We start from the raw sequence: 25,382 nt of genomic DNA, 5'->3' as shown, positions 1-25,382 counted from the left end.
AATATGCACTTTAATCATACTATCACAGGTAGGTAAAATTATCCATAGGGAAATTTTTGGTTTTTGTGTTGGCAAATCTGATGGTTGGGTGGGCAAAAAGACCCCCATATAAATTTGTGCCAGTTATTTTTGGTCCTAGTGCTGAGGTGTTTACCTCCTTTCAAGTTCCTTTGAAAGCCAGGTAACCTTCTTTATAAACACACCTGGTAAAAATGACCCACATGTTACACAGAGTCCAGGGAATGGAAGGTAGTTTTTACCATCCTTTGACTTACCCTACTTTGCTGGCTCTGTTGCAATAATATATATCTATCGAGAGTTTGTTGATATGCCTATCATTTCATTATTAACATGCGTATTAGTAATTTCTTCTAAGTTTTTCCCTTTTCTTTTCTAATATTAGATGGATCGATCTAGTTCTTCTAAAGATATAAGGAATAATATTTACCGTACGGATGATTCTGGATTTGTAGAAACAGTGTGAAAACTTTTAGTGACAGATGTACTAAGACGAAGATGATAAGATGATAAGATGTACAGATGATAAGATGACGAAGTTTATGAGACTGAAGTAGATGATTGTGTAAGATTATTTTTTATCTAGTTATACTTATTTTTGAGTAGCATTTATTTTATTTTCTCCCACCACTTTTTCTTACACAGAATAACTAAAACATTTATTGTTTTTTTTTATTTAACTGTTTGGGAGTTAACACCTATTCCTAATCCACTAACATCTGACGACAGTGAAGAAGATCCAGAAAGAAGAATTAGGAAATGAAGAGTCAAGTGAGGACTACAAGAATATGAAGAGGAGGCTGCAGCTCAGGAGCATAATACAGTAAGACCTTCTCAAGATGAAATCACATGTTCCAATGCGCCTCATTTTTTATGTTGGAGTAAACAGAAAGGTATGCTGAAGAACCATCCAGGAGCGGTAGGCCACCCACTCAGAACAACAAAAATCTTCGTATCCTGGTAGGACTTATTCCTTATGCTAAAGAAGTTCTGGGAGATTTGCCTACAGAACTAAAAGCTTAGAGCCAATTTTTTCCTCTGAATATTATGGAACAAATTTTGAAGTATACAAACATCCAATTCACATTCGTCAGAGCACGTTTGGGAGGAAAAAGTTTGAGCTACCATAAGGACTTATCCCACTCAGAACTGAACACTTTATGGGCATGCTGATGCTTTCGTTCATTGCTAAGTGCAGCCGTGAAAACAGCAAATCACTTTTCAGTAAAGATGTAACTGGGCATCCTATATTTAGAGCAGCTATGTCCGTTAACAGATTCACAGCTATAAGAGGCATAACGGTTTGATAATCTTTACACATGAATAACTCGGAAGGTTATGGATCTAGCTGCCCCAATATCTAATATTTTTTTACATTCTGATAGGCAGCTATCAAAAAATGTAGGTTCCTAGCAAACATTGTACAGTTGACGAAACGCTTTTGCTATTTAGAGGAAAACGTTCGTTCACTGACTATATGCCAAATAAACCAGAGAAATATAGCATCAAATTCGTAAATCTAGTGGATGCAAAAATTTCTTACTTATACAACTTCTATATTTATAAGAGGTGAGGCTCAGATAGCGAAACTCTGTTTCCTGAAGAGAAAACTCTTGGTGCCTACTCAAGCCTTACTTCAAGCTTCAAAGCCAGTCCATGGTATAAATAGAAACATAACTGCCAACAATTATTTCAGCTCCATTCAAGCTGTTGAAGAGCTGAGAGAAGCGACGACTCACCTATGTTGGCAGCCTCAAAAAAATATACCCCCTGAATTTCTGGTTACTCATCGACAGTGGCCTTTGAATGATACACTTCATGGTTTTTCAGATGGCATGACACTCCTCTCTTAGAAAGTGAAGAGCAACCAAGTTGTCCTTCTTGTATCAAGTATGCACAGTAGCAATGGAATTGATGAAGAAACAGGCAAACCAGAGATTATAGCCTTCTACAATAGAACAAAAGGGGAGTGGATAATTTGGATTTCCATTGCAGTGTGTACACTCCACAAAGAAAAGAAGTTTTCTGGCCATTGTGTGTACTGAGTGGCATAACAGCCATAACTATGGTTAACTCTTTCATAGTACAATAGTGTTTTGTAGCCAGTGATATGCAAACAAGAAATATTTTCATAAAAAAACTAGCCATACAAATGATGCTTCCATTCCTCTTTTAGCATTTTCAAAACCCAAAGATCTCTAATAAACTTAGGAGCTTGATTGAAAAATTTATCACTTTTGTATGTACAGCAAGAGGAACAGAAGACAGGGAAATTTCTGGTACTTCATCTACAATCACCAGTGATAAACTGGAAAAAAGAAAAAACTGTTCTTTATGTTTGTATACAAAACACAGGGAAACTAACAGCATGTGCATAAAGTGTAAACAGCACATGTGTATGGAATGCTCCAGAAAATTATGCGCCAATCGTGTTCAAGATTTGTAATTCTGAAACTTCATAATTTCTATTGTAAAAACAAATAATAAGAAAATGTTTTATAAAGTACTTCTATTTTCTTGAAGGCTGTTGTGTTATTTAGTTGTAAATATTGTTGTATATGTAATTAGAAAGTTCTTTTTTTTTATTCATTTATGTTTATTTTGAAATTTGATATGTAGTTCTAAGCATAGGCGTTCCTAATTTTATTAAATGTAATTTGAGCATGCAATATAGTTTATTTTGAGCTGTTTTGAAGGCTGTTAGAGTATAATATACCAGATATTGTGCAAAATATATATTTCATATTACTTTATTTTTATTTATTTATGTACAATACACAATGATAAAGACCTTTTCTGACAGTTTTTAATGAATATCTACATGTAATAACAACTTTACTAGAAAAGAAATTTTAAAGTGAGCATGTAGGTAATTTTTACCTACATGTGACCTAGAACCAAAAGTTTCACCTATGACAGAACGAGTTAACGAGCAAATTATCACAGAAAATTTACATTATGGTAGATATGGTAATTTAAGCCACAATTAAGTAATGAAAATGTTGTTATGGTAGAATAAAAATTTGGAAATCTTTTTTTCAGATAACAAAGAATAAAAATTACCCACAGAAAAGTTCATTGAAATTAATGAATTTGAATATCAGATATATATATTTACATTTTATTTACAAATAGAAGTGTTAAAATGTTTGCAGCAGAATGAAACTGGCTGCTACCTTACATAATCCAAGATTATAGACTGTTAAAGTGTGTATAATAATCAGTATATTTATTTGTTTTGTGCAATTATTTATTCATAACTTATAAATACCTTTTTAGCTGGTAGTGTATTCATTGTTGACACTATTCTGAAGATGATATTAATGCATGTCAATTTATACTTGTGATGAGATTATTTAAAACATTTTGCAAGTTGTGAAAATAAATCACTATTTTCAGTTTGTCATTAAAAAATTCCTTTATTGAACAAAAATCTGACAATATATTAACACAGAAATGAGATGTTAAAAGCATTTATTCATTAACAACTATAATAATAAAATATTCTTATCATTGACATAAAAAAACTATTATAAAAAATAACTACTGCAGATATAAAATATTATGCTATCAAATAACAAAGCACTTAATATTTTAATACTAATGCTATAAAAACAATCTTAACGTCAAATTTAAAATTTTCAAAAATTTAATAAAAACTTTATTTACTAATTGAATTTAGTAAAAACACTTTCAAGAAAATCTATCTTCTTAAAATTTTAAATAACCTTCATTATTTTAATTGTATTATTAGTAATAAATAGAAATTCAAAAATAGATTTATAATTTTTCCATTATTAAAAAGTCATTGAATATAATTATTTTATATTTATAGTTTGTACTGCTAAAATATATTTAAGATTTCAAAGAAATTAACAAAAATAAAATATTAATTAAATAATTGTGTAATAACAACACGTAATTGACTACTGGAATTTGTAAAGAAAGGTGGTGATACCTTTTTTTACAAATTATTGAATTGTTCTATTCAATAATAATTGTGTGTTTACATCTCTGGGTAAGTAGAATCTGAGATTCCTGTTCTATCCAGTGAAATTAAGAAAGGAAGACAAAACTTAGACCCTACATCTTCTGAGTATGATACTTTTATTTAATCTCTAGTAGATAGGCTTGTATTGACATCTGCCTTTAACTGTTCAAAAATTTAATTTAGAAATATTAATTTTATGAATTGATAATTAATGTTTATGTTTAACTTTTATGCACAATCAATTTAGATGTTTTTTTTACATCCTAACAAGTCAATGAGATCTGAAGAAAAACATTTTATACCTTATACTTATTGAACAGTAAACAATAATTGATTAATTTTTATTAGCTGTATTATATGAGTATATTATAAAGCTAATAAAGAATGTGTATGTTTGTATACTTGTATATTATGAATGGGTGTCTCACTTAAACTTTTATTATATGCATCTTTATTGCCTGCATGTTTATGGAAAAGTAGGATCTGATGAGGCTTGTTACTTTCACAATATTATTTATGTGTATACATGAATGCAAGTCATGGTCGGTTCAAATTGCACTGATGGAAAAAATGTTGGAAAACCTTCTTTGTCACAGTTATAAATAAAAAGGTTTTAAAATTAATCAGAAACAAATGAATTATGAATGAATTTTGCTGAAAGGAAAATAATATTGGTAGGTTAGCACCCAATTGGTATTAGCAATAATCATTTATTAATTTGTTAATGCAAGGAAGGCAAGGAATCCAAATTTACTAGGACTATTATTATTATTTATTCGAACTATTAATCTTTATTAATAGTACTAGGATTAGAATTATTAGACATTGTTTCTGTTCCAGTTTCTTCTTCCTCTTTTCCTTCCCAGTACTATATGGCAGTTAGTCTGCATGTAGCTGATTTTTAGTTAACGAGAAACAAATCATTAACAATGGTAGTGTGTAGGTGATTTTATTCCTGATAGTACCAAGAATTCCATATTAATGTAATTCCATTGCTTTGTTAGAAATGAAATAAAATAAAATAACTGTGTCTCCTGATTAAATCAATGTGATCGCTTAGATTGAATTTCACTAAACTTTATTCTAGACATTGCATTGTACAATCCATGATGAAAGTAACAAGGTGTAGCATTGCGCACAGTATTCGGCGTGCATGCGTATACGCTCGTCCCAAAATCTCATTTTCTACCGGGTTATTTGAACATACAAGTAAGGGATTTTGGGACAAAAGTTTTTAGTTGTACAAAAATTTTACAAAATTTTAAATACATGATAATGATTAAAAGAGCTAACAATCGAATATTTATGAATGATTATTCACTTTCAATATGAATTAGTATTATTTGGTACTGATAAAGTTGTAATATTTATTGAAAATATTAAAAAATTTTTTTTTAATAATCCTTAATTAAAATAAATATTTTATACAAGTCTATTGATTCTTAAGAGTATTGAAATTGATTGTTAATTAAGATAAAATTCAAAATAATGAATGAAAACCTAAACAAACAAACAGGGGGACACATCTTATGAAGTGCAACTGACACAAAGTCTTCGTGTAGCGTGTGTGGCTCTATGGTAACGACTCCTTTTGCTATTCGTGGGGTTCGGTATCGAATCACCGATAATTTTTTTTTTTTTATGCTCACAAAATATTTTTTTTTAACAAATATTATTTTCCATTTATTATGTGAAACTATTTAATGCTGTTAAAATGGAAAATCAACAAAATGGGAGATAACTTATTTCAAAATGTTATAACTAAAGATCTGATATTATTTATTTTTTGTCGATCTACAGAATTGATGATTTTTTAGTTTAATTAAAAATATTATCACAAAACAATTTTTGAAAGAAATTGCTTTTAATAATCTAATTTACATGGGAAAATGAGATATTTTTTTACAGATACCAAAATGAATATTACTTTATAATACTGAAATAAAAATAAAATAAAAAGTTGTTGTTTAGTGAAAAATAATTTTATATTCAATAAACATATTTTTCTAATGAGTCAAATGAAATGCAAGGGATTTTCTAGGTAAACCATTTTAAACCGCGTGCAATAAAGAGAACAATTGTTCTGCATTCAGGTTTGATATCTTAATCCGTTTTGTTTTACAACTCTGACTCATTCTTTTACTTGGACAAAGCAGAAAAGAATTTTCTCTCTGAAGACACAATTCTGTTTTAGCTTTTACATGGATAGTTTGTCTCTGAATTTTCTCGATTTTATAACTACTCGCTTTTAAACAGTGTTTTTTTTTTAAACAAATTTATTCTGATACAAATGTAAATATGCCGTCGTGTTATTTTACCCAATTGTTTGAGTTTATTTTTGATAATTCTGCCTTTAATCACATTGATGTCTTGCTTCTGTTTGTGCGCCAACTGCATAAACGAATTTAAACATCATGGCGGGAAAAGGATTTTGGGACGAGCCACTGCGCAATGCTGGGTGTGCGACACCTTGTTACTTTCATCATGGTACAAACATTCTCTCCTATTATTTTGGGCTAATTATTCACCTCTATTCCATGCTTACTTCATGAATGCTGCCATATACTATTCAGGTATTTATTTACAATTTATTTTGTTGCGTCATTTCCAATTCTCTCAAGTTTTTCAAATATCTAAATTAAACATTTTGTGGAAAATTTTGATCACTGGTCTTTCTATTTGTAAAGAATTCAATTGTTGATCCATAAAAGAAAAGAAAACAATTTCATTATAATTATTAGAGTAAACTTCAAATTTTTTTTAGTTTGCTGTATCATATATTTTCAAATGTTACAAATGTATTTGTTAAATTAGATTAAGCAGATGAAAAGATGAACAAATAATTATTAAAAAAAAATATGAAGGAATCGACATCAAGATCATATGTGATGCACATATATAGAATTTTATAAGATTCCCATTGTACCTATCGATGCTGTATATTATATATAATGTATATTGAGTCTGAAAGGTTTAAGATGAGAATTTTCAATTTTATTAATGGTGTTACATATCTTGTGCAGAAACTAACATTACCTGTGCTACAGAAGTCCATGTAACATCAGCTAATGTGACATACATATAGAATATCAGGATTCCCATTGTCCCTACCTACCTGCCAGACAGTGAAAAAATTTTTTGTCAGTTTTCAGACTGATTTTAAAGTTTTTTGAAGTTGGTTAAAAAAAAGGAAAAATATTTCTAATAATGTGTAAGATTCTAATCTAACTAAAAAATTGCTCTAACGTAAGTAATTCAAGAAGCTTTTTACTTTTCTCTAAATTAGTCTGAATTAAGTTTAATTAAGATGGATTCTAACATTTAAATTATCTCAGAAAATTTATATCATGGAAGATATGGAAATATCTACTTTGTGTGTTATTGTATGTTTATACATTTTCTTATGGGTTAGGGAGATTACTGCCATCAATTCAGATTTGTAAAATTTTTCTGAAGGTGAAGTTTGATGATGTATATTTATAATCACATTTTATTTAAAACAGCCCCCTTATGTTAATGCAAGGATGTGATTGCTGAAAGTAAAAAAATTACATATAACAAGACCTCTAACAAAAAAGTTACAAAAAATATTTTTTTAATTAAACATTTTCAAAAATAATTATACCTGGAAGTTTCCAATTTTATATTACGACTTTGGTGCAGTTATTATATTAATTAGTACTATAACTTAAAAACTAACTACAGTAAAATTAATCCTGGGATTGTTTGTATTTTCTTTCTATTTTGTTAAATACAGAAATCTAGAAATATAAATAAATAAATAATAATATATGTATTATATATAAATCTAGAAATATAAATAACTAATACAAGTACTTTCTAATTTAGGTAATCTTTAAAGATATTACTCTAACATTTGAAGGTAAATACATAAAAACAAAATTAAATACCATTTATCAGTAAACATTAATATAAATTTAATGTTAGTTTAAAGTTAAAACTAATGCGATAAAATTTTGTTTTAAACATAAGTCACATATTTTTTAATATGTATATCTAATTTGAAAGTTTGTTTTTTCTATTTCCTCAGAGTTATTTATTGAAGCACATGCATTTACATTGTTAATGCATCATTAAATTTATTATTAAAAATACAAAATATTTTGGTTAAAAAATAAGGAATATTCAGTATTTGTTAAAGATGCATTATTATCTAGATTAAAATGATTAATTATAAATCAAAAAAATCCCTTTCGGCACAACAGAAGGCAGAGGTATTTTCACTGGTGCTAAGTAGAGGATAAAAAAGATTTCCACCTTAAAGTTAAGAAAAACTTCAAATTTACTCAGTATGACAGCAGTTACATTTGAAAAAAGTTTCACATGTTTATCATATGACAAGCCCCATCTTACAATTCCAACAAATTTTGGTCATCCCTTGCCATAAGGATTAGTCATAACAAAAATTATTTCAGACAGAAGTTTTAGGTAATGGTTTAGAGAACTAACGACCTTTTTAAACTGATTCAATTCTGTGCCTATTAAGGGAGGTATGATATTTTTTGTCTTCAAAACCCCATTTTTTCCACTCTCTGGGCCAATATGTGGTGATATCAGAAAACTTTACTTAGATAAGTTTTAGGCCCTTATCCAAAGAATAGTAGAAACTTTATACGAATTCGATATTTTACTTGATAGCAAAGTTATAGCGATATTTTGTTTTTTAGATAAAACCTTCCCATTTCCACCTCCATGGTTCGATTTTGCCCATTAACAAAATCGACCGAGATTTTGGGTTGTTATATTTTATATATGAAATTGAAAGTGATTGGCACAAAATTACGGCAATTATCTTGTCCTCAAGAAAGTGAAATATGTATGTAATATATATATATAAAAACTTTTAAACTGACGATGGTTTTGGGGTCTGGGCGATGTGAAATGCGAAGACATGTTAAAATTTTCTGGAAGTCAAATCATTGTACCCATTACAATAAGTACCTAACATAAAATCGTATTTACTGGATACTTAAACTAATTAAAGTTAAATTAAATAATTTCTTGATTACTTAAAATCTAATACTCATTTACATTATTAGGAATTTTTAATTGTGTAATATTATTCAATTACTTTTATGACAAATTATCATTGTATACTATTGATTCTACTCCAGAAAATTATTTGAAGATTAATGTATTTTACTTTGAAGTTGCCAATGAAAGTTTGTTAAAGAGCATGAGCAGAGCAAACATTTATTTCAATTAGTTGTGATGGTTAACAGGCATACTTTCTGTTGAATACATAGTCTAGTTCTTTTATGGTTTGTATTTTCAGTGATAGTTTAATTTTAATGATATTTAAAAAAAAACATTAAGTTTTTCAATATTTAAAACCACTTTCCAATTACATACACAATATTGTGCAAATTTAATCTCATATTTTATTTAATAAATAATAACTTAATTTAGAAAAAAAATCATAAATGTACAATTTTGGAATATTTAGTAATTAATATGTTATCCTTTACTCGTAATCCACTGCACAAACATGATTTGGCATTGATTCAACAAGTGAGCTACACATTTTTTTGATTCTTCATCATGATACATACCGATATTATTGCTTTAACAAGGTGATTTTGTGATACAATTAATTTTTGAGAATTGTTTTGTGACTATTGACCAAAAATTTTCAATTTGTTTTAAGTCTGGGGAATTGCCTGGCCTTTTATTCTTTGAAAAGTTTTTTCACTTTTTTAGCAGTATGACATGGTGATAATCTTGTCAGAATTTGTTTTGAAGTTTTTTCACAACCCTTTCCTTCAGAATCTAGATACATACATCATTTTTCAACACAACTTCTCCTGGAAGTAATGAACAAGAGCCCTCAAATATGAAACAACACTAAAAATGTTTTTTCTGGGGATCTAATTCCACAGAATAAAAAAAATTACATGAAAGTAAACATTACTTATAATATCCTTAAACAATCTAAGTAACGTATTTCAAACAGTGATAAACTAATGTGTAGGCTACTTGAAGCAGAACTTTATTATTATTTTTTTAGAAAAAAATTGCAAAAAGACAATAATCCTAAAAGACAACAAATACATTTTAATAATAAAATTAAGAAGCAGCATTCATTACCAATCTAATTACATGAGGTTTGTATCAATATCTAAAACATAAATTTTTTTTTTTTTTCTTCAGTCATTTGACTGGTTTGATGCAGCTCTCCAAGATTCCCTATCTAGTGCTAGTCGTTTCATTTCAGTATACCCTCTACATCCTACATCCCCAACAATTTGTTTTACATACTCCAAACGTGGCCTGCCTACACAATTTTTTCCTTCTACCTGTCCTTCCAATATTAAAGCGACTATTCCAGGATGCTTTAGTATGTGGCCTATAAGTCTGTCTCTTCTTTTAACTATATTTTTCCAAATGCTTCTTTCTTCATCTATTTGCCGCAATACCTCCTCATTTGTCACTTTATCCACCCATCTGATTTTTAACATTCTCCTATAGCACCACATTTCAAAAGCTTCTAATCTTTTCTTCTCAGATACTCCGATTGTCCAAGTTTCACTTCCATATAAAGCGACACTCCAAACATACACTTTCAAAAATCTTTTCTTAGACATTTAAATTAATTTTTGATGTAAACAAATTATATTTCTTACTGAAGGCTCGTTTGCTTGTGCTATTCAGCATTTTATATCGCTCCTGCTTCGTCCATCTTTAGTAATTCTACTTCCCAAATAACAAAATTCTTCTACCTCCATAATCTTTTCTCCTCCTATTTTCACATTCAGCGGTCCATCTTTGTTATTTCTACTACATTTCATTACTTTTGTTTTGTTCTTGTTTATTTTCATGCGATAGTTCTTGCGTAGGACTTCATCTATGCCGTTCATTGTTTCTTCTAAATCCTTTTTACTCTCGGCTAGAATTACTATATCATCAGCAAATCGTAGCATCTTTATCTTTTCACCTTGTACTGTTACTCCGAATCTAAATTGTTCTTTAACATCATTAACTGCTAGTTCCATGTAAAGATTAAAAAGTAACGGAGATAGGGAACATCCTTGTCGGACTCCCTTTCTTATTAGGGCTTCTTTCTTATGTTCTTCAATTGTTATTGTTGCTGTTTGGTTCCTGTACATGTTAGCAATTGTTCTTCTATCTCTGTATTTGAACCCTAATTTTTTTAAAATGCTGAACATTTTATTCCAGTCTACGTTATCGAAAGCCTTTTCTAGGTCTATAAACGCCAAGTATGTTGGTTTGTTTTTCTTTAATCTTCCTTCTACTATTAATCTGAGGCCTAAAACATAAAATTAACAAAATATGTATATCTTGTTTTCAGTAACTGAACTGCTTCCAAAAATTCTTACTCTTCCTCAGAAATCTTATAAGAGCATCCCAATTCTTCTATATTATTTAATTTCTTGTAATTAAAATAGGGAAATCAACAATAAAATGCTGAACATCCTCTCTAGAAACACACAAAATCACAACCACCCAAAATATCCCTTAGCAGTCCATTATTTAGTGACTTGTCTTATCCCAAAAATTATCTTCTATAAATCATCCACAGTTTTCTTCTCTTATGTGCCTATTGTTCCACAACTCCTAATTTAAATATTTATACAATATTAAATTCTGTTTGATCCAATACAAGTATATTTTTCGAGATAATATGTAGTAAAATTTACAATAAATTTTCTTGTTCCTCTCTACTCTTGAGTGAATCCCTTTTCTTTCTTTTTCCTGTTTAGCCTCTGGTAATTACCTTTCAGAAAATACTTCAGAGGATGAATGAGGATGATGTGTGAGTGTAAATGAAGTGTAGTCTTGTACAGTCTCAGTTCAACCATTCCTGAGAAATGTGGCTAACTGAAACCCAACCAGCACAGAACATCGGTATCCACAATCTAGTATTCAAATCTGTGTAAAAATAACTGACTTTACTAGGACATGAACGCTGGAACTCTTGACTTCCAAATCAGCTGATTTGGGAAGACATGTTCACCACTAGACCAAGCTGGTGGGTTTTGAGTGAATCCCCTAAATCACAGTAATATTTTCTTGCCAAATTTAGCCAACAAAAAACAGCCATTTTTTTTACTACTATCAACTCATAGAATTTTCACACTAACCGTTATCCTGATAACATGAAAATCATAAAATGATATTAAAATTAAACTCTAAAAGGAAGTACTGCAACTATTCAATTCCTATTTCTAGTTTCTACATAAACAAAATTTACCATGTTTCTAAATAAAACATATACATACTATGCCGAGTTTGCTTATTAATGTATCTTGAAGCCCAAGATCTTAATAGCAAACCTTTGAAACCCTTCCATTTCTTGTAAGTCCACATAATACCCAAAACTGAGCTCCATGAACAACAATCAAACTTCATTTAGCCATAAAAACTCCCAATCTGTACACAGCAGTACAATTATTGTTATAAAAACCCCTCCAAAATCTTATTTAATGAAAATTTAGATGGAGAAAATTTTTCATTATGTGTTGCCAAAACAAAAGAGTTATGGTCAATTTTATCCCTGAATGCTCGTAACTGTGTACTATTTCAATGGTTATCTCACCTTTCAAGTCTTGCTATGCTTCCTCCTCATGATTTCAGAAAAATAACATGATTTTAAGTTTATCCAATTTAACTTATCTCCCCCCCCTCCAAGATAATATTGTTTTAAATCATTAACCATCTTCCTCAATGACTGAGGGTCTGAAGCCAGCAGTATGACAACATCCATGTAAAAGAGCGTTTAACAACCATCACACAAAACCTTACCCTATACACAGATTTGCACATTTGCAACTGGGAAATTGTTCAGGTAGAGCAAAAGCAACAATGGCAACAACAAACATTTCTGTCTCACATGTTGGAAACTCTGAAGTTAATCGCTTAGTGACTAATTACAGGAATACATTGCTTCATAAACAATTTCTAGTACTTCCAAAACTTTCCTGACAACCCTACATTGCATAATTTATAAAATAATAATCCTATAGAATGCCACTCATAAGTCAATGAAGAAACAATGTTATTTCATACCTCCCTAAGTTTTAATTTTAAATTAATACTTAGAAATGTTATTGTTTGTTGTATATCCCTTTCTGAATCCAGTGTGACATTCAACTAAGATTTTTTTCAGTATCCAAATCTGTCAGTCTGTTTAAAAGTACAGCAAATAACTTTATTTCATTAAGTTGCTCTTTTTATAGAAAGGAAAGATTATGGCTTAATAGAATGCATAAAGAAAAGACTATGACTAAACGATTTTGGCACCAGTCCTGCGTGTAACATTTCATTTAAAAAGAGACCAATTAAATTTAAATATTTCGTAGTAGTCTGTTATAGATTTCATAAGGGATATGGTCTGGACTCAGAAGCTTAATATTCTTTGCTTTCTTCAAAACAGCTTAATGATAAATGTGGTCTCTGATTTATTATCTGCTCGATATGGTGGAGCATAAAATATCATATTTTCTTTTCACTCTTCATTTAATAATTTTGTTTAAGTAGTTGTCTATTACTGTTAACAAATTCCCAGATCCAAACAAAAAATAACCCTAAATTCTCCTCAATACTCAATTTTTTATTTTTACATAACAACCACTATTTTATTTTTACACTTAAATATTCCTCCTTTATCATAGTACTATTCTTTAATCTAAATAAATCTAATAATTTAAACTCCCTAATGCTTAGTTTTCTACAATCAACATCGAATAATTTTTTGTTTCCTGCTTTGTCCTCAGCTCCTCTAAGTAATGGTAATGTTTATACCATAAAACCTCATACACTATTTGCGCCAATCAAGTTACTATGGCTTTCACTTTGTTTGGCAACACATCTTTGTAAAGTACTTTCTATATTAATTCAATAAATACTTTCCTTATATTTTGCAAAAGAACAAGCTTTTGACAATACTGGTTGTAGACTGGTATTTACCATCTTATTATATTTATATAATATTAATACATCTAATGAGAATGATGTAAACATGATTTTACTCCCACTGTGAAATAAGTAATTGATCCTAAAATGTCCTCTGAAACATAAGGAATTTCCACTACATATGACCTTGGTCTTGTATATAGGTAAATTCACCACATCTCATTCAGTTGAAATTAAAAAAATTATTATCTTCAAAAAACTCCAATAACCACCTTCCCTTACAATTAAGAATAGTAATATTTGAGTTCTGCTCAGTAAACTTGTTATTTTTGCATATTTACTCTGAGGTCTACTATAACCTAACAACCCACTGCAATTTCTTGTGAGCAACATGTGTCTACTTTTTCTATATTGATTCGTAAACTGGAAAAGTTTATGAAAATCAAGATTCCATTCCTCCTTGCTCCCCCATCCATGATAATTGAATAGATGCACCAAAATAAATTCTTTCTCCTTCATTAACATGAAACATCCCTGGTTACTTAGCTCCACTGACTTAAATTTTTAAGTTAGTTTATTAAGCTAAAAATGATTCCCTCTTAGCTGTTCCCCTTATCAATTCTCTACTGGCTGGTCACCAACTTACAGTAAACGCTTTGAGACACTTTCAAAAACTATTCCCCCGATTCTTTACCTATGAAAGTTTATGAGAGACGTAAAATATCATAATCATTTACAAACTAAAAATAGATAACTGCCGTTTTTGGCCTGCTACATTAAAACCTAAAATTTTAACCTATCCTAGCCTAATTCTATAATTAATAACCTAACCCAAACCTGAAATTTTAAAAAACATCTTTCTTTTCATTATTATACTTTCCCTGTTTTTTATTTTTGCAGAACATTTGAGATCAAGCTTATTAATGTGAAATTTGTCTGGATAATTTTATTTACCAGAGCTTAAAGTACCCCCTGCCATATCTTGTCTGATAATTACAATTAGTATTTTTATCCATCCTAATTTTCCATCATTAAATTACCTTATTGAACCTGAAACTTTCATAAACCACTCATGTCCTAAATTTAACATGAATAACATCCAAAATCACTGTATCATCTAATTTCACTATTTCTTTTTTCAAAACAAAGAACCTGGTCGTTGTCTTTCATGTTCCACAAACGAAATGTTATGCTTCAAACAAAAACTGTGTTTGTTCTTTTACTATTTCCTAAAAGAAAGCCAATGTTATTTATGTTTTGAAATGTGAACTACTGTCAGACCTCCATATTCCTCTTACTAAATGTATGAACTCTACTTTCAAAAAATACATTTTCTAGTCTTCAGAAATTACTTTAAAAAAATGTATAACCACTTTTTTACATCTGTTCCCTTATCCAATTGCAAACCATTAAAAATTGTATTATTTCTTCTATCTCAATTTTCTAAATTTCTCAATTCATCCTTAATATAGTTATTATCAGTTATTAACTTAAATATCTCAGCCTTAAAAATTTTATTTTTCTTCTTAACATCATGTAACATGTCAATGTTTGCACTTTATTTTTTTTCTGAAACAAGTATATACAACTTTGTATTGATTAGCACCCCAACAGTTTTTTAATTGCAACTGCTATATCTTTTAATATTTTTTCTTTTTTCCTTTCTTGTTTTTTAATTATTCTTCAAGTATTTTCAGAGACGTTTGAAATTAATTGTGTTTTGACCCAACACTACTGGGAGAAAGTAAGTGGTTTTATTCAGTATTAATTATGAAAATACTATCAATAGCCTGCTTGTTAAATTAAATTACCAATTTCTGGTTTTTATAATATTTTTTCAATAAACATTTTTTAAGTCTTAATTTTAATTTAATTTTAACACTGAAATGTTAATGATGAAGCAAAGTAATGATAAAAGTTTTTTAAATAGAATAATTAGTCACTTAATAAAACGGTTCTTAATTTTAAACATCAGCCTTAACAATTAATAGTTTATAATTTAATCAAAATCAATTTCACTATTCAGATTATTATCAATACTACAAGGTAGTCCAGGATAACAAAATGAAACAGATATTCTTGAGTAAGTGGGGAGAATGCAAGTGACTCCGCTATCCTTACTCCAAACTCCAAGGGTATCTTTACATTTCATATCCTTATGTCAAACATCAAATATACACAAAAATCTGAGAATGTGATTGGATATAGATCACAATAGTAGTCCACTAAGATTTATTTCAGACCATTTAAAAAAAAAAGTTTCTATTTATACATTTTGTGGAAATAATTGATTACCAATAAATTAAAACTTTTAATGCCACTTTCTAAAAAACATATCATCAATATTTTGCTTTTAAAATATGTACAATTAACAGAAAAAAAGTCTGATAAAAAAATGCTTCACATTGAGTAATACTTCCTGAACCCCAAATATTTTAAAACTATCTAATAAACTCATATATGTTTATCAGTTACTCCAGGTCTAGCACATCTCTTTAATTTCAGCCTGCTAATTGACTATTCTGAAGATTATTGTACTCAGCTTGCACATTGTATTAAGCTTCCCATAACGTTCTTGTATGTTCAACCAGCAATAAATAAATACTAGTATATGATGTTCTTAACCGACCTATGATTTTGATATTTTACAAGTCTTAGTTTCAAGTCATAACTTATTGTTTGCAATAGATTTACAATATACTACATTACATTACTGTTTTTTTAATTTTAGTACTACTTGCATTTAAATCATTATTCTAACAGTACAGATTTATTTTTATTTCATTGTTGTTCAAATGTACTATAAAATCAATTTATGACTGAATAAACAAATAACACAAAACATATTGAACATCATTCAAGAAACTAACTAATGAAAAGGTAGGAGGTGCTAAAAAACAAAATATAAATCATCTCAGTTTAATAACTCTATATCTCTGGAAAGGAAAAGAATTACTATTATTGAACAGTACAGATTCTTGACAGAAATTCTGATTCTAATGAATAAACTAACATCCATATTAATTTTTTTTTTAGAGGATGTATTTTTCTATTAATATAAATAAAGAAAATGTAAGTAACTGCAAATATTTCTCTGTTAGTGGTCCTGTTTTATGTCAGTAAGCCAGTCAGTTCATCGATATTCAAAACAATAATGATTTTAAATCTAACAATTTATGGTTTCTTCAATTTCATGAATGATCTGGCATTACTGTTCAATGAATTTAAGAGAAAATTATTTCTATATTCATTAGTTATGTAATTTCAGTTGCAAACATGATATGAAAAACATTTTAAACAAATAAAATGTTCTAGAATACTTTAATTTGTCAAATGCACTTTATTTTACCTATGCTTTGATATGTTCAAGAAATAAAAAAAAAAATAAAAAATTGGCTTTATTTCATAAAGCCAATATGTTATATACATTGGCTTATGTATTTCAATATTGAATATTAATATTTCAATATTAATATTGCTTTTTTATTTTTCAATATAATAATTATATAATATTCCTTATAGAATATTCCTAAGTTTGTGTTTTTTGTAATAAATCCGGCAAAATTAAATTTATTCATTTACAGTTCATAAATAATATGAAAATATTCTCATTGTTACAATTTGATGAGTGTATCTAGTGTAAATTGAATGACAAAATTACTCTAAAAAAAAAGCTGTTTACAAACGATAAGTAAAAGAAAATTATGTAAATATTTTTTGAGTCTAATTTTACCTTCTAATTTAGTTCTTTTGTATATGTACAGTGAATCAATAAATTTTGGTTTTGATATATATACTTTCATAAACGTAATGTTGAAGTGGAAATAAAAAATTATATTAATTATATATATTTTTTTTGTCTTCAGTCATTTGACTGGTTTGATGCAGCTCTCCAAGATTCCCTATCTAGTGCTAGTCGTTTCATTTCAGTATACCATCTACATCCTACATCCCTAACAATTGTAGCCTATAATTACACCTATGTACCTGTATGCACCTATATATAGGTGCAGTTTATTAAACGTTGTGGATTTATTGAATTAAAGAGTTTCAAACTTAAGATAGGCCTATTAACATGATATTGTTGAAAAACTGAGGAAAGGTAAGTACTGTATCTTTTTCTATAACAATATCCCCCTCTCTAACAATATTTCAACTCAGTCCCTACAGTACTGTTATAGAAAGAGTTCACAGAATATCCAAAATTTTTATAAATTTGTTTAGACAATATTGGTATATTATACCAATTATAATATTGGTATATTATAAGTGCCAATATTGGCACTTATAATTTATTGTACATGTTTGGTAAAATTCAAATAGTCTATTTCATTATTTTAACAATTCTATTGTTTTTCAACCATGGCATCGAATGAGTGATTAGTCAGTATTATGTACTTTATATTATAATTTTATTTTAATAATATAATTTTAAATGGTATCTTTATAATTTCTGTACATTAAAATGATTGATTCTTTTAAAAAGTTGGTTGAGCTAGCACAAGAGACGTAGCTTATATCTATTCCACAAATTTGTCTTAGTACCAAAAAATTGGAAAAATAATGACCGTTCGGTAAATTTTTAATGTACTCTTCTCTATTATAAAAACATATATGTACAATTTGTTACTTTTTTATTCACTTTTTTCTATTATCAGTCCTATGCAAAATTATTTCAGTTATCCTTTCCTATTTCTTTTAATGATCAGAAATGGATTTTGTAGGGTAAGAAGGAATGTCAAATCTGATTGGGATTTGAACCCACAATCTTACGTATAAAAGCTAGAGATGCTACTGTTTTGCTACCAGTAGTGTAGTCAGATATGATATACGTATTCCAACAGGCTGACAGTGCATAAAATCTCTTAATGCTCTTGTGGCTTTGTGGCTCCCCAAATATTATAGTATTACCTAAATTTCTGTTCTTTATTTTAATTTTATAATTTAATTTATAAAATAATTTTTTTATTAAACCTTTATTATAGTCACTTTCAACCTACTTTTTATTGTATTCATTTTTTTATTTAACAATAGTTAATAGTGTTAACATGTTATACAGCTGTGTACATCATTAAATTGAAAGCTGTAATTTATTTTAGTAATGGATGAGAAGATTTAGCTTTTTTTTAAAAAAAAGAGTTATTGAGTTTTTCAAAAAACAATACAACTATTAGAACATTATTTTTTTAAATTTAAACAAAGTTATAAGCAAGTAATTTAAGTTATAATTTAGTTGAAGTTTCACAGTACATTTTATTTTATTATCAAATAAATTAAATTGATTTTAAATAATTAATGCTCTATTTTTTTTGATAGTTAAGATATCAGTGTTGTGTGTCCATATTGATATTTTATTACACAACTGCTCAAAAAGGAGTGAAATATATTTTAGGTTTATTCCACTGTAGCAGCTCAACCGCCAAACCGATTTTGATATATGACCCCACGTTGGAATCCTTTCATTACTGGGATTGTCAATGGCTGTATATATAATACATAGTAGTGAAAATTTGCCAGTTGAAGAACAAAATGTAATAAATTGAAGTAAGGAACTGTGAATTGTGAGCCTCTATCACTGTGTTAACTGGGTTTGAACTGAATGATTCAAATCAATCGAATGAATAGTATTACAAAAATAATAGAATTAATTTATTCTTAAATAAAATAAAATAATATTAAATAAATTTTAAAAATGTGTGTTTAATAAAAAAATTCTTTTTAATAATAATGGGCTTTTCTGGGGACTGCGTGTGCGGCTAGAGATGAAATGATGCGAGCACGAAGTGCGAGGCTAGACCAATCATCACCATCAACTGGTAACAAACGGAGAGCCTTTTGGGCGCTGTTTTGGGAGGTGCAATGGGATGCTATTAAAATATTTCTGGAAGCAATCATCCGATTTTCAAAATTCAAACTGAGTATTTGTTAGTAAGTTAAAGGCTAACTTTTGCACGCATCAGATACACTATCGATCTAACAGATCACAGTTATTCGGAAATGCTATATCTTTGCATACAATCTTCCGATTTTCAAATTTTAAATTGGGTATATGCTAGTGCCACACAAAATCACGATGGAACCAAACTAGAAGAAAAATTAACTGATATACTCAAAAAAATCGAGTGGCCGAGATCAGCTTGTGCCCGGCGAACTCCCACAAACAGTATTAGTACAGTTTGATGAGATCAGAGGTAATGCTGTCGAAATCGGATTGAGGATCGATCCTGCTATTGTCGAATATGATGCTTTTATGTGATAGGGGAAAGTGAACGGCGTATCCTGCTACTAATATTGTGCTGGGCTGTGACTGTGCATAAACTAAAAGGGACTATAGGATCCTTGCTGTAAGTTGACGTTTACACTCTGATGATGAGTTGAGTGTGCGGGAGGTTGAAGCGCTGCTATGCATGCATTCCACGAACATTGTTATTACAAAAATAATATTAAGAAATCATATTTACATTGACATTATCGTTTGATAACTGTATTTACATTTTCATTTAAAGTTATGTTTAAAATATGATTCATGTTTTCCAGCACATATTACAGTAGATGTGTAGGCCCTTGGATTTATAAACAACTATAACGTATAAAATAAATAAGTATTTATTATCCTTTTACGTGACAGTAGGATCACAATCTTTTGAACTGTAAGAAGGCAAGTTCAATAAATTTATTTGTGCGCTTTTTATTTAAATTTATAAGTGACATCTTTTTAAGAATTATAACTTTTACCTGTTTGTAAAGTATATTATGAATGGGTTTTGAAAACGGATTGTAGTTTCTTTTTGTTATACGGCCTGACAGTGTTAGTGTATTCACGTGTAACAATATAATTTATTTTAGTGACATTTTTTCGTTAACATTGAATCCTGTAATTAACAGTAAAGAAAAAATAAAAAATTGCTCGGACAGAGCAAAGAAATTTTATATAACGTGTTAAAATTTATGGAAGAAGAAGCTAAGCTCAACAAATCTAAGAAATCAAACGACAGTTTTCTTATTCCCTTGCAACAAGTTCAGCTTCGTTGTAGTAAAGCTGCTGGTATATTCGTTAGTGCGATACAAAAAGGGAAGTTGAAGGCACGTTTTCAAATGAAAATAGTGTGCAAGTTTCTGTAAGTCGGATAAAAATTGCAAGAGACAAAAACCTGTTACTATGATTGGCAATTACGACTCCTCAGCTGTCAGAGGAGTCGTTCAGAATTTTTACTTGATCGATAAAACAGTACCTATTGTCAACAAATTAAAAAATAGACTTCAAAATGATCTCGGTTGGCAAGGAGGAGAAAGAAGTTTAAGGGCTGTATTACAGAATTTAGGATTTAAGTGGATGTAAACAACAAATAACCGAAAATTGTGGGCAGAAAAACATGTTATTGTTATGAAGAGAATTTTTTATTTGAAAGCCATTAAGAAAATTCGGTAAGAAAATAGATCGATCATATATTTAGATGAAAGTTACCTTTTAACTTCGTACTCATCCGCTAAATCGTGGGAAGACGGCAACAGTGAGGGAGTTCATTCACCAATTTCCAAAGACAAAAGAGTCATCATAATTCATGCAGGAGAAAAAGACGGGTTTGTTCCAAACGCCTTATTGACATACACCGCTATCTCAAAAGCAGGCGACTACCACGATAATAACCACATGAATTTCCGAAAAATTTCTGGGAAAATTGAAACCAAATTCTGTAGTAGTTCTCGATAACGCGTCATACCAATGTTACAAATTAGAAATTTTATTTCAATTATGGGTGCTTTTAAAGTAGAAATGCAGTAGTGGCTAAAGGACGGAATATTTCCTACGATAAACAAATGATTAAAAGAGAGTTACAGTTCTTAAACTGCCCCCGTATTACCCGGATTTAAATCCATTAGAATTAATTTTGGGGAAAAATAAAATAATGGATGGGAGATCGAAACTTAAAATTTAAAGCAGCAGATATTATTGTCCTCGTTGAACAAAAAGTTTCTTTTATTGATACTAGTATGTGGTTAAAATGTTGGGAGAATGTTATTGAAATTGAAAACGACTACTGACGTAAGGAATGTGGCGTAGATATTGAAGTTGACAAACTGATCATCAAGCTAAATGGTGAAACTTCTACGGATGAAACAGCGAGTGATACTGAAGATGAGGTTCCATCGGAGATACTATCTGGAGTTGAGGAAATGGATTCATAGTTTGTATATAGAACATAAATCGGTAAGTTTAACTTAATTCAAATGTTAATGAAATATTTATCCTATTCAGATATCTAAATTAGATTATTTGAATAATTAAAACATTGCAATAATTAAATAACAAATTCGCCGTAATTTAATATGTTACAATAATTTATGTATTTTTCCACGGATTTTTTATATTTCATCTTCTTTTGTAAAAGTTATTTACATTATAATTACATTGTAATATACTTTACAACTCATAATATACTTTACAGACAGAAAAAGTTATAATTATTTAAAAGATGTTATAAAGATCATCATCGCAAGCTACGACACATGATGTGGGACGATATTAGTAGAATGTACAGTAAACTGCCCCTTGCATGGTAGGATGCAATAATCATTTTCGCCGCGCGGCCTGAACCATAGATGAGCTGTTATAGATCTAAGCACTCACATTTTTGCCAAGGGCCAGACCTACGTAGCACTGAGACGCATGAGAAAATTGAAGTTTAGCCATTAGTTGTTTGGATCCCAGAAAATTGCTGTATGATCCAAACGATAAAAGGTCTCTCGAGGAACTCAATCGATTGAGAAATCTGTAAGTTAAGATTGGAATACGCCAATTAAATAAATAAATTGAAATGTTTACAGTTTCTCATTTGGCTCAGTACGTTAAATACGTTATATCCATAAGTTTTCGAATCGTGAATTTTCTTCGAAGATCACTAAACAATATTAAATAATAAAAACAAATATGAAAATTAAAAAACACGACTGCCAAAAAACAAAATAATTGAACTAAAAAAAAAAAAACGACAATAATCGAACTAAACAAATAAAATAGTATGGAAATAAAGGACTAAACATCGTTATGCAGTATTTAATTAAATAAAATAATGGGCGACTAATCAACTTTTAGATAATTTTGATTTGTTTAAATATATTTTTCATGTTGTAAAAATAGCAGGGATTTAAGGTTGTCTAATGATTAAGTTCTCACTAGGTCTTACATCAATATGAAAATTTTGTCCTTAACGTAAATATTTAAATGCCGTCGGGGGCTCTGAAAAGTAATTATTCTATATTAAAGAGTTCCCCCGCCTACATTTAATATTTTCTTATAGATCTAAGACCTAGTGAGAACTTAATCACTAAATAATCTTAATTGCCGGCTATTTCTACAACATGAAAAATATATTTAAACAAATTAAAACTATCTGAAAGTGGATTGGTCACCTATTATTGTATTTAATTAAATACTGCATAACGATGTTTAGTCCTTCATTTCCATATCTTGTTTTCTTTTAATTAGTTCTATTAATTGTCGTTTATTTAGTTCAATTTATTTATTTATTTTTACTTCCTTGTACGAAGTAAAGAATTATTGTGATCTCGAAAAATCTCGGTTTTCAGATTTCAACGGAAATATCCATTTTGACCATCTCCGAATCCATTTTGACTAGTTTCAGCGTGACGTCTGTACGTACATATATGCGTATGTATGTATCTCGCAAAACTCAAAAACGATTAGTCGTAGGATGTTGACATTTTTGATTTAGGACTGTTGTAAAATCTAGTTGTGCATCTTCCATTTTGATTGCAATCGATTTGTCCAAAAATATCCAAAAAAACCCAAAATCCAAAAAAATAGGATTTTGGACCTTTTCTTAACTGCAGTAATAACCCCTCATTGAGAGCTTTTCAACGATATGTAAATGGTACTTATTTTCATTGGTTCTAGAATTAAAACCAAATAAAATTTTAATTAATGAGATTTTTGGATCTTACAAGGGGATCAAACATCAGATTTTTTATTTTTTGGTAATCGTGTTTTTTAATTTTTATAATTGTTTTTATTTTGAGTAACAATGATATTTAAAAATATATGATTTATATGTACAATAGGTATGTTAGCTAAAATAGCTGATAAGGGTGATTACTGTTCTTTAACTAATAATACTGTATATTAAATAAAAAAATAATTCTACTTAAACATAATTCAGATAAGTTTATCGTAACCACCAAATTCAATTTCATTGTAAAAGTATTAGTGAATCTTCTTATGACAAAATCATTATGAAATCAAATAAATGGTGAATAATACAAACCCCTCCAATACACTTACATTGTGAAGGTATCCCTCAAAAACAATTTTTTGTCCCGAATCCGAAAAAATTGATATTTCTAAAATTACAAGGGATTGTTCGCCTCTGTAGTTTCAATTGGAGAATAATATTATTCTAAATAGATGTTGCTGTTAACGAGTGAGAAGCTTGTTTCTTTTTTCGTGTTTTTTCTAAATCATATATTTTAAAACAGTCCCGTGTCTAGTGAACCTTTGTAATTTTAAAAATATCAGTTTTTTCAGATTTGGGACAATTGTTTTATGAAACATTGTGAAGGGATACCTTCACAATGTAAGTGTTTTCCGGGGGTTTGTATTATTCATCATTTTTAAATGTCATAATATTTTTGTCATAAGGAAATTCAATTACACTTTTAAAATGGAATTGTTTTTTGGTGGTTGTGACATCAGTTATCTTGATATAATATCTTTCATCACTTTCGTCATGATGTTTATGAAGACAAAATAAATAAGAAAACAAATGGACTATTTACTCTTAGATTCTAGTTGTCTATTTTTACGGCAAAAACTCTTATTTAATTATTTTTAATATTCGTTATAATTATTATTATAATTGTTGATATTATTATTAACTTATAATAAATATCATATGTGTATTATTTCCTTTTAACTGGTATTTAGCTTATCATAAACCAGCCGATCGTCGTTCAGCTGTAATTATACTCTGTTTACCAATCACCATAATAACCCGCAAAAAATAAAATGACCTGTATTATTATTTTTTCTAATAATTATTCATTAATTATAATTTAATTATATTTATACTCAATGACACTTTTAGTTGAAACTACGGAGTAGCAAGCATCATGCCTTACGGGAATTTATAACTACTCTTCACAATAAAAAACATTCTATTTAGTTCATCACACTACCGCCTAAATTATCGATAAAATTTCAACAAGTTTTTTATAACAGATAATAAACGGCAATTTTCAAACGATTAACAAATTTCAGTTACGTGATAAAACATCTGAAATATTGCCAAGTAATTTGTATAAACTTAGACTAATGCGGCATAGGGATTCACTGATTGCAGACTTACTTGATTCTTTTTTCATTTAGATTTAATTAATTAAATTTCCCGGAAAATGAATTAATTAAAGCTACAGCCACTTTCCGTATGGCTGTATTAATACAAGATACTGAAATATTTTTTCA

At 29.0% G+C, this 25,382-nt stretch overlaps 1 protein-coding gene across 2 annotated transcripts in view; it reads right to left on the bottom strand.

Annotated features, from left to right (window-relative positions):
- The window catches only part of Bili (FERM domain-containing protein 8 Bili), a 104,706-nt gene extending 101,290 nt beyond the window's left edge, over nt 1-3,416 (bottom strand). The window contains exon 1 of one of the 2 annotated variants that reach the window (XR_012754805.1): nt 3,290-3,416. The gene's annotated coding sequence lies outside the window, so the exon portion shown is untranslated. The remainder of the gene's footprint in view (nt 1-3,289) is intronic. The other variant, XR_012754812.1, reaches the window with a different exon arrangement.
- Between the last annotated feature and the right edge of the window lie 21,966 nt (nt 3,417-25,382).

Source organism: Lycorma delicatula, chromosome 1, assembly GCF_047948215.1.
Source record: "Lycorma delicatula isolate Av1 chromosome 1, ASM4794821v1, whole genome shotgun sequence".
Taxonomy (NCBI): domain Eukaryota; kingdom Metazoa; phylum Arthropoda; class Insecta; order Hemiptera; family Fulgoridae; genus Lycorma; species Lycorma delicatula.
Note: the sequence above shows the minus strand (reverse complement) of the source record. Positions and strands in the feature narration are given on the sequence as shown.